Source organism: Trichosurus vulpecula, chromosome 4 (genome assembly GCF_011100635.1).
Source record: "Trichosurus vulpecula isolate mTriVul1 chromosome 4, mTriVul1.pri, whole genome shotgun sequence".
Lineage (NCBI taxonomy): Eukaryota > Metazoa > Chordata > Mammalia > Diprotodontia > Phalangeridae > Trichosurus > Trichosurus vulpecula.
In genome coordinates this window covers 130914654-130929448 of record NC_050576.1, presented here as the reverse complement: position 1 = coordinate 130929448, position 14795 = coordinate 130914654, and the positions used below count along the sequence as shown (strand labels likewise).

The following is a 14795-nucleotide window of genomic DNA, read 5'->3' as shown; positions in this document are numbered from 1 at the left end:
AACATAATCCAAATTATCCATTTTGCATTTTGTAATGCTCTCTCTCTCTTGTTGTGTCATGAATTCTTTTCTTTTCCATAAATCTGATAAGTAAACTATTCCTTGCTCTCCCAAATTTCTTATAGTATCAGCCTTTACTCCTAAATCATGAACCCATTTTGACTTTATTTTGTTATATGGTGTAAGATACTGGTCTATGCCCAGTTTCTGTCCTACCATTTTCCAATTTTCCCAACAGTTTTTGTGAAACAGTGAATTATTAGCCCAGAAGCTGGCCTCTTTGGGTTTATCAAAGAGTAGATTGTTATAGTCGTTGACTTCTCCATCTTGTGTTCCTATCCTATTCCACTGATCCACAACTCTGTTTCTTAGCCAGTACCAGGTGGTTTTGATGACTGCTGCTGTATAGTACAGTTTAATATCTGGTATGGCTAGGCCACCTTCTCTAGCGTTTCTTTTCATCAATACCTTAGATATTCTAGACCTCTTGTTCTTCCAGATGAATTTTGTTATTATTTTGTCCAGTTCTCTAAAATATTTTTTGGTAGTTCAATTTGTATGGCACTGAATAGATAGATTAATTTAGGTAAAATTGTCATTTTTATTATATTAGCTCAGCCTAACCATGAGCAACTGATAGTTTTCCATTTACTTAGATCTGACTTTATTTGGTGAAAAGTGTTTCATAATTATGTTCGTATAAGCCCTGGGTTTGTCTTGGCAGATAGACTCCCAAATATTTTATAGTGTCTACAGTAACTTTGAATGGAATTTCTCTTTTTATCCCTTGCTGTTGGGCTTTGTTAGTAATGTATAGGAATGCTGAGGATTTATGTGGGTTTATTTTATATCCTGCAACTTTGCTAAAGTTGTTTAGTTTATTTAGTATTTAGTATTAGTATCTGGGATTCTCTAAGTAAATCATCATATCATCTGCAAAACGTGATAATTTAGCTTCTTCTTTTCCTATTCTAATTCCTTCAATTTCTTTTTCTTCTCTTACTGCTACAGCTAACATTTCTAGTACCAAATTGAATAGTAGGAGTGATAATGGACATCGTTGTTTCACCCCTGATCTTATTGGGAATGCATCTAGCTTATCCCCATTACAAATAATGCTTGTTGATGGTTTAGGTAGATGCTATTTATAATTTTAAGGGAGGCTCCACTTATTCCTATGCTTTCTAGTGTTTTTAAAAGGAATGGGTGTTGTATTTTGTCAAAGGCTTTTTCTGCATCTATTGAGATGATCATATGGTTTTTGCTAGTTTTGTTGTTGATATGGTCAATTATGCTAATAGTTTTCCTAATATTGAACCAGCCTTGCATTCCTGGAATAAATCCTACCTAGTTATAGTGTATTATTCTGGTGATAAGTTGCTGCAATCTTTTTGCTAATATTTTATTTAAACTTTTTGCATCAATATTCATTAGAGAAATTGGTCTATAATTTTCTTTCTCTGTTTTGACTCTACCTGGTTTGGGTATTAGTATAATATTTGTGTCATAAAAGGAATTTGGTAGGACTCCTTCTTCACCTATTTTCCCAAATAGCCTACAAAGCATAGGAATTGGTTGTTCTTTAAATGTTTGAAAGAATTCACATGTAAAACCATCTGGCCCTGGAGATTTTTTCCTAGGGAGTTCATTATTGGCTTGCTCAATTTCTTTTTCGGAGATGGGGTTATTTAGAAATTTTACTTCCTTTTCTGTTAACCTGGGCAATTTATGTTTTTGTAGATATTCATCCATATCTCTAAGGTTGTCAAATTTATGGGCATACAATTGGGCAAAATAATTCCTAATTATTGTTTTGATTTCCTCTTCATTGGAGGTGAACTTACCCTTTTCATTTTTGATATGGTAATTTGATTTTCTTCTTTCTGTTGTTTAATCAAATTGACCAAAGGTTTATCAATTTTATTGTTTTTTTTATAAAACCAGCTCTTTGTTTTATTTATTAATTCAATAGTTTTCTTGGTTTCAATTTTATTAATCTCTCCTTTGATTTTCAGTATTTCTAATTTTGTGTTTCATTGGGGATTTTCAATTTGCTCTTTTTTCTAGCTTTTTCAGCTGTATGCCAAGATCATTGATCTCCTTTTTCCCTATTTTATTCATGTAAGCACTTAGGGATATAAAACTTCCCCTAAGAAGAGAAATGAGAAGGATGCAAGAAAACCATGAAAAGCAAGTCAATGACTTGCCAAAGGAGACCCAAAAAAATACTGAAAAATACACTGAAGAAAACAACACCTTAAAAATAGACTAATTCAAATGGCAAAACAGGTCCAAAACGCCAATGAGGAGAAGAATGCCTTGAAAGACAGAATTATCCAAATGGAAAAGGAGGTCCAATGGACCACTGAAGAAAATACTACCTTAAAAATTAGATTGGAGCAAGTGTAAGCTAGTGACTTTATGAGAAATCAAGATATTATAAAACAGAACCAAAGGAATGAAAAAATGGAAGACAATGTGAAATATCTCTTTGGAAAAACCACTGACCTGGAAAATAGATCCAGGAAAGATAATTTAAAAATTATTGGACTACCTGAAAGCCATGATCAAAAAAAGAACCTAGATATCATCTTTCAAGAAATTATCAAGGAGAACTGCTCTGATATTCGAGAGCCACAGGGCAAAATAGAAATTGAAAGAATCCACCGATTGCCTCCTCAAATAGATCCCAAAAAGAAATCTCCTAGGAATAGTGTCGCCAAATTCCAGAGCTCCCAGATCAAGGAGAAAATACTGCAAGCAGCCAGAAAGAAATAATTTGAGTATTGTGGAAACCCAATCAGAATAACCCACGATCTGGCAGCTTCTACATTAAGAGATCGAAGGGCTTAGAATACAATATTCTGCAGGTCAATGGAGCTAGGATTAAAACCAAGAATCACCTACCCAGCAAAACTGAGTACCATGCTCCAAGGCAAAATATGGACTTTCAATAAAATAGAGGACTTTCAAGCTTTCTCAGTGAAAAGACCAGAGCTGAATAGAAAATTTGACTTTCAAACACAAGAATCAAGAGAAGCATGAAAAGGTAAACAAGAAAGAGAAACCATAAGGGACTTACTAAAGTTGAACTGTTTTGTTTATATTCCTACATAGAAAGATGATGTGTATGACTCATGAGACCTCAATATCACAGTAGCTGAAAGGAATACGCATATATATATATGTTTATGTATATATATATATATATATATATGTTTATGTATATATATATATATATATAAGTGAATGTGCATGTATGTATATATGTATGTGTATATATGTGTGTATATATATACATATATACATATATATATATATATATATATATATATATATATATATATGGAAAGAGAGAGAGAGCGGATACAGGGTGAGTTGAAGATGAAAGGAAGATATCTAAAAGAAATAAAATCAAATTAAGGGATGAGAGAGGAATATATTGAGAGAGGGAGATAGGGAGAAATAGAATGTGGTGGATTATCTCGCATAAAGGTGGCAAGAGGAAGCAGTTCTGTGGGAGGAGGGGAGAGGGCAGGTGAGGGGGGAATGAGTGAATCTTGCTCTCATCAGATTTGGCCTGAGGAGAGAATACCATACATACTCAATTGGGTATCTTACCCCACAGGAAAGAAGAGGGAAGAAGATAAAAAAGGGGGGGGGATGATGGAGGGGAGGGCAGACGGGGGTGGAGGTTATCAAAAACAAACACTTTCAAAAGGGCACAGGGTCAATGGAAAAAATTCAATAAAGGGGGATGGGTTGGGAAGGAGCAAAATATAGTGAGTCTTTCACAACATGAGTATTGTGGAAGGGTTATACATAATGATACACATGTGGCCTATGTTGAATTGCTTGACTTCTTAGGGAGGGTGGGTGGGAAGGGAAGAGGGGAGAGAATTTGGAACTCAAAGTTTTAAAAACAGATGTTCAAAAACAAAAAAAAAAGTTTTTGCATGCAACTAGAAAATAACATACACAGGCAATGGGGCGTAGAAATTCATCTTGCCCTACAAGAAAGGAAGGGAAAAGGGGATGGGAGGGGAGTGGGGTGACAGAAGGGAGGACTGAATGGGGAACAGGGCAACCAGAATATACATCATCTTGGAGTGGTGGTGAGGGTAGAAATGGGGAGAAAATTTGTAATTCAAACTCTTGTGAAAATCAATGCTGAAAACTAAATATGTTAAATAAGTAAAATAAAAAAAAACTTCCCTTAAGAACTGCTTTTGCTGCATCCCATAAGTTTTGGCATGTTGTTTCATTATTGTCATTCTCTTGAATGAAGTTATTGTTTCTCTGATTTGTTCTTTGGCCCATTCATTCTTTAGAATTAGATTTTTTATTCCAATTAATTTTTAGCTTATTTTTCCATGGTTCTTTGTTACAAATAATTCTTATTGCATCATGATCTGAAAAGTATGTTTTGACTACTTCTGCCTTTCTGCACTGGATTGTGAGGTTTTTATGCCCTAGTACACGGTCAATTTTTGAGTATGTGCCATGTAACGCTGAGAAGAAATTATATTCCTTTTTATCCCCATTCAGTTTTCTCCAGGGGTCTATCATATCTGCCTTTTCTTTTCTGTTTTTATTTAATATATTTAGTTTTCAGCATTGATTTTCACAAGAGTTTGAATTACAAATTTTCTCCCCATTTCTACCCTCCCCCCTACTCCAAGATGGCATATATTCTGGTTGCCCTGTTCCCCAGTCAGCCATCCCTTCTGTCACCCCACTCCCCTCCCATCCCTTTTTGCATTCCTTTCTTGTAGGGCAAGATAAATTTCTATGCCCCATTGCCTGTGTATCTTATTTTCTAGTTGTATGCAAAAACTTTTTTTTTTGTTTTTGAACATCTGTTTTTAAAACTTTGAGCTCCAAATTCTCTCCCCTCTTCCCTTCCCACCCACCCTCCCTAAGAAGTCAAGCCATTCAGCATAGGCCACATGTGTATCATTATGTATAACCCTTCCACAATACTCATGTTGTGAAAGACTAACTATATTTTACTCCTTCCTAGCCTATCCCCCTTTACTGAATTTTCTCCCTTGACCCTGTCCCCTTTCGAAAGTGTTTGTTTTTGATTACCTCCACTCCCATCTGCCCTCCCTTCTATCACCCCCCTTTTTTATCTTCTTCCTTCTTATTTCCTGTGGTGTAAGATACCCAATTGAGTATGTATGGTATTCCCTCCTCAGGTCAAATCTGATGAGAGCAAGATTCACTCATTCCCCCCTCACTTGCCTTCTCTTCTCTTCCTACAGAACTGCTTTTTCTTGCTACTTTTATGTGAGATAATTTACCCCATTCTATCTCTCCCTATCTCCCTCTCTCAATATATTCCTCTCTCATCCCTTAATTTGATTTTATTTCTTTTAGATATCTTCCCTTCATCATCAAATCACCCTGTGCTCGCTCGCTCTCTCTCTCTCTCTCGCTCTCTCTCTCTCTCTGTGTATATATATATATAATATATATATATATCTACACATACATATATACATACATACACATTCACTTATACATATATATACATAAACACATATATATATATGATATATATATATATATATGCATATTCCCTTCAGCTACCCTAATACTGAGGTCTCATGAATCCTACACATCATCTTTCCATGTAGGAATGTAAACAAAACAGTTCAACTTTAGTAAGTTCCTTGCAATTTCTTTTTCTTGTTCTTTTTCTTGATTACCTTTTCATGCTTCTCTTGATTTTTGTGTTTGAAAGTCAAATTTTCTATTCAGCTCTGGTCTTTTCACTGAGAAAGCTTGAAAGTCCTCTATTTTATTGAACGTCCATATTTTGCCTTGGAGCATGATACTCAGTTTTGCTGGGTAGGTGATTCTTGGTTTTAATCCTAGCTCCATTGACCTCCGGAATATTGTATTCCAAGCCCTTCAATCTCTTAATGTAGAAGCTGCCAGATCTTGGATTATTCTGATTCTGTTTCCACAATACTCAAATTGTTTCTTTCTGGCTGCCTGCAGTATTTTCTCCTTGATCTGGGAGCTCTGGAATTTGGCGACACTATTCCTAGGAGATTTCTTTTTGGGATCTATTTGAGGAGGCAATCGGTGGATTCTTTCAATTTCTATTTTGCCCTGTGGCTCTAGAATATCAGGGCAGTTCTCCTTGATAATTTCTTGAAAGATGATATCTAGGTTCTTTTTTTGATCATGGCTTTCAGGTAGTCCAATAATTTTTAAATTATCTCTCCTGGATCTATTTTCCAGGTCAGTGGTTTTTCCAAAGAGATATTTCACATTGTCTTCCACTTTTTCATTCCTTTGGTTCTGTTTTATAATATCTTGATTTCTCATCAAGTCACTAGCTTCTACTTGCTCCAATCTAATTTTTAAGGTAGTATTTTCTTCAGTGGTCTTTTGGACCTCCTTTTCCATTTGGATAATTCTGTCTTTCAAGGCATTCTTCTCCTCATTGGCTTTTTGGACCTCTTTTGCCATTTGAGTTAGTCTATTTTTAAGGTGTTGTTTTCTTCAGTATATTTTTCAGTATTTTTTTGGGTCTCCTTTGGCAAGTCATTGACTTGTTTTTCATGGTGTTCTCGCATCCTTCTCATTTCTCTTCCCAATTTTTCCTCTACTTCTCTAACCTGCTTTTCCAAATCCTTTTTGTGCTCATCCATGGCCTGAGACCAGTTCATGTTTTTCTTGGAGGCTTTTGTTGTAGGCTCTTTGACTTTGTTAACTTATTCTGTCTCTATGTTTTGGTCTTCTTTGTTACCAAAGTCTGAATCCAAAGTCTGAGACTGAATCTGGGTGGTTTTCGCTGCCTCGCCATATTCCCAGCCAACTAACTTGACCCTTGAGTTTTTCAGTGGGGTATGACTGCTTGTAGAGTTTAGAGAACTATGTTCCACGCTTGGGGGGATGTGCCAGCTCTGCCACACCAGCACTCCTCCTTCCCCAAGAACCCCCAACCCGGACTGGACTTAGATCTTCAGCAGGCTCTTCACTGTTGCTCTGATCCACCACTTAATTCCTCCCACCACGTGGGCCTGGGCCTGGAAGCAACTGCAGCTGTAATTCTGTAGCTGCCTCACCTCTGATGCCCCCAGGGCGGTAGCCAAACCTCGAACTCCTTCTACTCCTGCAGCTTTTCCCATTAACCTTCTCTGTTGTCTTTGGTGTTTGTGGGTTGAGAAGTCTGGTAACTGCTGCAGCTCACTGATTCAGGGCGCTAGGGCACGCTCCGCCCGGCTCCTGGTCTGGTTGGTCCATGCCACTCACGCTGGGCTCTGCTCCACCCCGCTCCGCTCTGCTTCCAGCTCCGTACGGGATAGACCTCACCCAGAGACCATCCAGGCTGTCCTAGGCTGGAGCCCTTCTTCCCTCTGTTGTTTTGTGGGTTCTGCAGTTCTAGAATTGGTTCAGAGCCATTTTTAATAGATTTTTGGAGGGACTCGGCAGGGAGTTCATGTTAGTCCCTGTTTTCCAGCTGCCATCTTGGCTCTGCCCCCCCCCCCCATATCTGCCTTTTCTAAAATTCTGTTTACCTCCTTAACTTCTTTCTTATTTATTTTGAGGTTAGATTTATCAAGTTCAGAAAGGGGGAGGTTGAGGTCTCCCAATATTATAGTTTTGCTGTCTATTTCTTCCTGTAACTCCCTTAACCTCTCCTCTAAGAATCTGCATGCCATACCACTTGGTGCATAAATGTTAAACAATGATATTGCTTCATTGTTTATAGTGCTTTTTAGCAGGATGTAGTGTCCTTCCTTATCTCTTTTAATTAAATCTATCTTTACTTTTGCTTTGTCTGAGATTAGGATTGCTACACCTGCTCTTTTTACTTTAGCTGAGGTGCAATATATTTTACTCCAGCCTTTTACCTTTACCCTGTGTGTATCCTCCTGTTACAAATGTGTTTCTTGTAAACAGCATCTTGTAGGATTAAGGTTTTTAATCCATTCTGCTATCTGCTTCTGTTTTATGGGACAGTTCATCCCATTCTCATTCACAGTTATAATTTCTATCTGTGTCTTTTTCTCCATACTATTTCCCCATTTATGCTTTTATTTCTCCCTTTCCCCTTCCCCTCCTCATCACAGTTTTGCTTTTGACTGCTGCCTTCCTCAGTTTACCCTCCCTCTTTACTCCCCTCCTTTATCTTACCTTTTTCCACTTGTTACTTCTCCCCTCCCTTCTGACCACCCCCCTCCTTTTTCCCCCCTTCCCCTCCTACTTCCTGTAGGACAAGTTAGATTTCTATACTTATCAAGGTATGTTATTCCCTTCTTGAACCAGATCAGATGACAGTAAAGCTCAAATACTGCTCTTCTCCCTCCCTTCTTTCCCTCTACTATAATATGTTTTTGTGCCTCTTCATTTGGTGTAATTTACCCTTTTCTACTACCTCCTCACCTCTTCTCTCATAGCCCTCCCTTTACATCTCTTAATTATGTTTTTATCCTTATATCAGTTATTTTATACAGGCATTCACAACCTATGTGTATCCCTTTCAATTGTCATAATAGCTGTACTATTCTCAAGACTGACATTATATATATATATATCTATATATATATATAGATGTATATATATACATATATATACATATATACATCTATATATATATATAAAACATACATAAGATGATATAATCCTATAAAAAGATGCAAATAATTTGCCCTTATAGATTAATAAGGTTTGTGAGGGTTTTCCCCCCTGTTTACCTTTTTATGTCTCTCTTGAGTTTTGAATTTGGAGATCAAATTTTCCTTTGAGTTCTGGCCTTTTCATCAGGAAGGTCTGGAATTCCCTTATTTCGTTGAATGTCCATCTCCTTGCCTGAAAAATTATGCTTAGTTTTGCTGGGTAGTTGATCCTTGGTTGTAGTCCCTTTGTAGTCCTTTGCCCTTCGGAATATCATATTCCAATTTCTCCTATCTTTTAATGTGGAAGCTGAGAGATCCTGCGTGATCCTGACTATAGTTCCACGATATTTGAATTGTTTCTTTTTGGCTGCTTGCAGGATTTTCTCCTTGACTTTGTAGTTCTGAAATTTGGCTATAATATTTCTTGGTGTTTTCAGTTTGGGACCTCTTTCAGGGGGTGATCGGTGAATTCTTTTAATGACTATTTTGCCCTCTGGTTCTAGACCTCTGGGCAGTTGTCTTTGATAATTTCTTCGAAGATGCTGTCAAGGCTCTTTTATTCATCATGGATTTCCAGTAGACCAATAACTCTTAAATTGTCTTGCCTAGATCTATTTTCCAGGTCAGTTGTTTTCCCAATCAGATATTTCACATTTTTTCCTATTTTTTCATTCTTTACATTTTGTTTTACTTCTTCTTGGTGCCTCCTAGATTCATTAGCTTCCACTTGCTCAAATCCAATTTTTAATGAGTTAGTGTTTTCATTTTGCTTCTGAGTCTCCTTTTCCAATTGGTTGAGTTTACCTCTCAGTGTTGTCAGTTCTCTCCTTAGATTCTGACTCTCCATAGCCATTTCGCCAGTCTTATTCTTTAGGGACTTGATTTCATCAGTGGATTTTTTTTTCCATATTTTCTTTTAGCTCCCTAATTTGGTTTTTAAAATCCTACTTTAGCTCTTCCAGCAATGCTTTTTGGGCTGGAGACCACTTCACATTACCTTTTGAGGTGTCAGATGTATCTATAGTGTCATTGCTGTCCTCTTCCAAATTGGTATTTTGATCATGCCTGTCTCCATAAAAAGAATCAATGGTCCTCAGTTTTGTGTGTGTGTTGTGTGTGTGTGTGTTCTTCTTCATGTTGGTTAGCCTTTTCCTGGATTTACAACAAATTTCTGCCTTTGGGGCTCAGGGCTTTCTGTCCCAGCTTTCTTATTCTGGGGATTGTGAGTCTAGTTGTTGTCTTTGTGAATTATATCCTTCAGTTTCCTGAGGTGTGGGGGAGGGGGTCTGGCTCCCTGATGTCTCTTTCCCTAGGGGTGCTCTCCAGCACTGTTGCTCTTCAGCAATGGTCTCAGCTCTTTATTGTTTGAGCTGGTGTGGGCACTTCCCCTAGGGAAGCAAGATTATGTCTGAGCTCCTGGTGTTGACCCCTGCTGGCTTGGGATTAATGAACTTCTACTATTTGGTCACTCAAGCCCCACTTCTATCTCCTCTGTTCCAGCATTCTTTTTTTTTCCGAGGAATTCTCTGGGTGGGGGGGGGAGGGATTAGAGCTGTCTACCTGGCCATTATGTCTCCCAGAAGTGCAAGAAGCCGCCTTTCATACATTTGAGCTGCAACCCCCAGCAGGTGATGTTTCATGGCCAGCAGCATTGCGCTGCCTCTCATCGCTTCCACAGACTGCCATCCTGTGTTGGGAGGCCTGGGGATCTCCGCCAGTTTAGGTGCCCAGCATTCCCACAGCCTGTCTCCCACATGAGCAAGGTATTTATAAAGTCTGTGGAATGTAAGTCCAATGGCTGACTTCTTCTGCATTAAATCACTGATGGGGGCGGGGGGGGGGGAGCTGGAGTGGGGGAGTGAGGTGGAGAGAAGCTGAAAAGCTACCTGAAGTTCTCCAGAGAAAAGTAGGGGACAAATATTAGCATCAGTTATGGTCTATTTTGCAAGGGTGGGGAACCTGTGACCTCAAGGACTTATGCCTTGTGGCCTTTGGGTGTGGCCTTTTGACTGCACCCAAGTTTTACCAAACAAATCCTTTTATTAGGGGGATTTGTTCGGTGATATTTGGATTCAAAGGGCTGCACTTGAGGACCTAGAGGGCCACATGCAGCCTGGAGGCTGCAGGTTCCCCATCCCTGGTATTGGCTACATAAGTTTGTTTGACAAAACAAAATTCTGCTTAAAACTATTTAAACAGCATTTCTGGCTTCGAGTAAGTGGGGTCAAGGCCATTCTACTTCCAAAGCTTAAAATATACAAACATTCCAGGGATGAAAGTTTCACTTAAGAACACAACATCAAACCTGAATCAAATTGTCTATCTGAAGGCATTTTACTGATTAACAGAAACAGGATAAAGTATGTAATAAATTATGCTGGGCTCAGAGAGAATTGCCTCTAGCCTGAAACTAACATGACTATCTGGGGATCTAACTACAAGGTAAGGTGCCCTCCAGTTTTAGGGATGTTGCCAAACATCTTTGAAATCTGGGAAAACAAATGTCTTCTCAAGGGAGATTTATGGAGGCATATCCCAAATGCTATTTAAAGTAGTCCTGCAAGGGTTTACCATGAAGTGGGGCAGTGTTTCTGGAGTCAATAGTTTGGACACCTAATTACTTTTTCACTTGGGACCCAGAATTTTAACTTCAGCTATTTTTATTTGCTCTTCAAGCAAATTTCCTGGGCTTCTCTTAAGGAAAATATTTTTCTAGCTCACTGTGTGACTTAGGGCAAGTCACTACCTTCTCTGGGTCTGTTTCCTCCTCCACAAAATCAGGGGTTGATTTTCCTCTAACAAACTGTAATGTAAATAGCCGTGGAGACTAATCAAATGAATTTGGTTAAGGGGTGGAGAAATGAAGGGCCACAGCTGTGGGAGACTTGGGGAAGTCCAGAATGAGGAAAAGGAACAGGGAAATAAGGGCTAGAATATTGCCCATTGGGGAGAACCAAACTATATGGGTTCTTTTAAAATAAGTTATACATGTATTATACACACACATATAAAGTTCTTTCCAATTAACAAGCATTTATCTTCTTTCCTTCCCATCCCGGCAAATGGGAAAACAAAATCCTTGTAATAAATATGCAGCCAAGTAAAACAAATTTCCACCTTGGCCAAGTCCAAAATTGTGTTTCATTCCGCATACTGAGTGCATCATCTCTGTGTTAGGATATGAATAGCAATCTTGAGAAAAGATTTTTTGATAATTATTTAGGAACAACTGCATTCTATCAGGGTGAAACAGGGCCCCTCAAAATCCAGTATTACTGAAGGTGCCCCTAGGCAGCTCTGCTGGCCGTCCAAACCCCACTTGCTGCGTCTCTCCCCGCGCCCCAATCCCCACCCCTCCAGCCCGTAAGGCAGAGAACCTCCGGGCTTGTCCTTTGAGCCAGGATGCAGGACCACGTTCGCACCCCAAAGCCTGGCACTAAGAGGCCCCGCTGCCCGAGGCCCGGAAGGAGACAGACTCATGCCAGAGTCCCTTAAGATCTCTGTCCACGCAGAGGCTTGCCCTGGGGTTACGCTCCCGGCCTTGGCTGTGTTGTCTCTCCCCAGAAAGAACGGGGAGGGTTAGGAAAGGCGGAGGACCCACTTTTGATCCCTGTGGGCATTAGAGCAGCCGTGACCTAAGCGCTTACGGTTTGTCCAGTTACTGCGCAAGGCCGCAGGTTGGCAGAAGCCGCTGGAACCCGGGAGGGTGACGGCAGCGATGCAACTACGGCTGCAAGCAACCAGGCAGAATGCAGCAGCGTCTGACGCAGCGGCTCGGCCTTGGGGCAAGCGCAAGCTGACCCCTTCCAGCGTCCCCGCCTCCGTCGAGATCTGGCCACAGCAGCCACCGACTGGGCGCTCCTCCACAGGAACGTTTCAGGATTGGGGGAGGTCTATCCACCACCCCAAGGCCTGGCCACGCCCAGCGATGAGCCCTCCCCCCATAGCCATGAGCGTTCTGGTCTGGAACGTGAGATGGGGACCCTTGCCAGGCCACCTCAAGCTAGGGCAGGAGGTGGAGAGGCTCATGGGAATTGTAGTTTCACCATGTAAACAAGACCTAGTGCTCCCACAATTCAGCTTCCCCCGCCCCTGATTAGCTTTCCTGCCCGCTAACATCAAGGACCGTTATGTCCTTCAACATGTAATCTGGTTCTGCTTCTCCTTTTCACCTGCTCCCTCGATAACCCTCTGCCTCTCTTTCTTCCACCACTCCAACCCCTTAACAAATGAACATCAGCAGAGGTCTGAAAAGCCGGGTAACTGAACAGAGCTTCAAACAAGACCAATCCTTAGATTTGTCCCATAGATTTGTAACATAAATGTCCAGGTCGTCGTTGTGTGTATTTGTGGGGCATTGGCAAAAATAGTTGTGACAGTGCAAGTGATAAGTTTGGCCAACACTGCATCATTTCCTTTCCCAATAATAGGCTTTCCCAGGACACAGGAGACAAACAAACTATTCTGCCTTTGTTCCCACTTATCTGCAATATGAATGTTCCACTCCAGCCAGGGTGCTGCCTTGATGCATGCACATTAAACACTTGCTATAAAGACTTGCCTAACCTTAAAGAATTAAGATTGACCGGGAATAATTATCTACTGTGGCTATTTTTAATAATCCTATTATTTCTCTTCAGTGTGAGAACCCTGGCATTTATAACTTGTCAGTGGGATTAAAACCCAGGTCTTCCTCATTCCAAATCCAGTATTCTGTTACTTATAGGACATTGTATTAATTACCTTATGCTACCTAGAGAGAAGAAGGGAAAAAAAGACTCTAAGCAACAATGGCCAGTCTGTTACATGTGTTGATTGAAGATCCGGGAATCCAGAGGAACTGAATCAGGTTGAAGTGCTTTATGATATTTACAAATCACAGACCAACAGTTACAGTGGGATTTGTATTTATGCATATCATTGATACAAGTATCAATAGAAATACTGAAATAAAATAGAAAGTATCAGTTTATGTCAGAACAAGAAAAGAATGAGGAAGATGTCCCAAGAACAGTGCTGGAATTATAAGGCAATACTGGAAAAGGTCAAATTGCTTGGAGAATATGGTCAACAGTAGAATTTCAAGAACTCTCTGAATGTCCATAGAAACAAGACCAGTAAGTTACTTTCAACCTGTTCAAAATATTCTTTGAATAACTTGACACTCAAGGTCTCTACTCCACCCCTGCCCTCTTTCGCTTTACTTAGCTTCCTTTAACAAGAGGGAATGTGGCAGAGTGGACAGTGCACTAGATTTGATTCCTGATTCTATTTCTTATTACTTGTGATCATGGGCAAGTCCTTAAACTTTAAAAAAATTTTTTATCTGAATTTAAACACTGAAAAGGAACATTTCTATATACATAGCAGAATACAAAAAGGATTCTCTATGAAACCGTAAATCTCCATTCCATAAAACTCGATTTTAAAAAAATGTATAAATTCTACATGCTACTCTCAAAATTGTCCAGTTAGTGTGTACTTCTTCCTAAATTTCTTTCTCTTCTTTTCTGTGCATTATATAAAAATAAAGTTATAGTAGTGGATTGGGGGCATCACCATTGCTAGTTTCTCACTGCCCTCTACCAACCTTCCCATTTCAAAACTGAGAGAGGGAAAAATCCTTGTAATAAATAAAATAAGTAGTCAAACAAAAAGACATACGGGGGCCACATCAAAAAGTGTATGTCTCTTTCAGCACTGTGCCCAACATCTCTGTCACAAGTGACAGAGGGATACGGTTGGTTATTGCATTGTCTTTCACAATTGTTTTTCTTTACTTCTGTCCTTATAAAATTTGGTCTGTTTCTGCTTACTTCACTCCATTAGTTCATACCACCCAGGATGCTTTGGAATTCCTTCATCATTTCTTATGGTGCAATGATATTCCATTACATACATATCTGACAGTTTGTTCAGTCATTGTCTACTTGTCTAAGACAATCTAAGGCACCACCTTATATTGTTCGTTTTTCTTCCAACCCTTCCCCCCACTTTTAATCTTCCATTAAGGGTGAAAAGATGTGTTTTGCTTCAACTAGTCCCTCCCTGGCATTATCTTCTCTTAATCCCATTCCCCCTCCTCCACCATATGCACTTGTTTTCTTGAGCTTGATTCAGTTCTACCCCAAATTCTGTGTTCAACTCTACTTTGTA

At 39.6% G+C, this 14795-nt stretch overlaps 1 protein-coding gene across 1 annotated transcript in view; it reads right to left on the bottom strand.

The window, feature by feature from the left end:
- The window catches only part of LOC118845679 (epoxide hydrolase 1-like), a 45503-nt gene extending 33128 nt beyond the window's left edge, over positions 1 to 12375 (bottom strand). Inside the window, exon 1 of the mRNA XM_036753679.1 lies at positions 12287 to 12375. The gene's annotated coding sequence lies outside the window, so the exon portion shown is untranslated. The remainder of the gene's footprint in view (positions 1 to 12286) is intronic.
- Positions 12376 to 14795: the final 2420 nt, after the last annotated feature.